At 69.2% G+C, this 647-nt stretch overlaps 1 protein-coding gene across 2 annotated transcripts in view; it reads left to right on the forward strand.

Annotated features, from left to right (window-relative positions):
- Positions 1–647, forward strand: part of AGAP3 (ArfGAP with GTPase domain, ankyrin repeat and PH domain 3) — a 59,258-nt gene that overhangs the window by 726 nt on the left and 57,885 nt on the right. The window contains exon 1 of one of the 2 annotated variants that reach the window (XM_011941491.1): positions 7–185. The exons of the other annotated variant lie outside the window; for it this stretch is intronic. The gene's annotated coding sequence lies outside the window, so the exon portion shown is untranslated. Of the gene's footprint in view, positions 1–6; positions 186–647 lie in introns of those variants that run through there. 2 annotated transcript variants of the gene reach the window in all.

Consider the following 647-nt stretch of genomic DNA (forward strand, 5'->3'; position numbering starts at 1 on the left):
CTCGCAGCAGCTGGCCGGCGGGCCCCCCCAGCAGTTCGCGCTCTCCAACTCCGCGGCCATCCGGGCCGAGATCCAGCGCTTCGAGTCCGTGCATCCCAATATCTACGCCATCTACGACCTGATCGAGCGCATCGAGGATTTGGCGCTGCAGAACCAGATCCGCGAGCACGTCATCTCCATCGAGGGTGAGCGAAGCCGGGGGCTGCGGGAGCAGGGGCGCGGTGGCCTCTTCGGCGCCGGTCGAGGGCTCCACGGGCCGGGCCTGGCCATGCTCTCCCTGTCGGGGGTCCTTGCGCGCTTGAGGTCCAGGCCACAAGGTTTGCCGATCTGTGCTGCAGAACCGGCGGGCAGCTTCGCCATATCTCGTTCGGGGACACTTTGGGGTTGGGGGTTTTCTGCTCACTGTGCTCCAGGGCGCGAAGGTGGTGTCGCTTCGGGGGGCCAGGACCAGATCTGTCCAGGCCTGGTCGGGGAAGGTGGGCGCGGCAGAGGGCTTCAGCTGCCGGGAGGTGGGGCCGTGACCGGGGAGGCATCTTAGCCGCCTCCCGGGCCCTGCTCCGCAGTGGGGCAGGGGATCGGAGCCTCGCGTTAGTGGATGGCAGCCTTCCCTGGCCCAGCGCCCGCAGGCCCGAAGGGTGGCGCTCGCC

The sequence above is a fragment of the Colobus angolensis genome, unplaced genomic scaffold (genome assembly GCF_000951035.1).
Source record: "Colobus angolensis palliatus isolate OR3802 unplaced genomic scaffold, Cang.pa_1.0 Scaffold2, whole genome shotgun sequence".
NCBI classification, from domain to species: Eukaryota; Metazoa; Chordata; class Mammalia; order Primates; family Cercopithecidae; genus Colobus; species Colobus angolensis.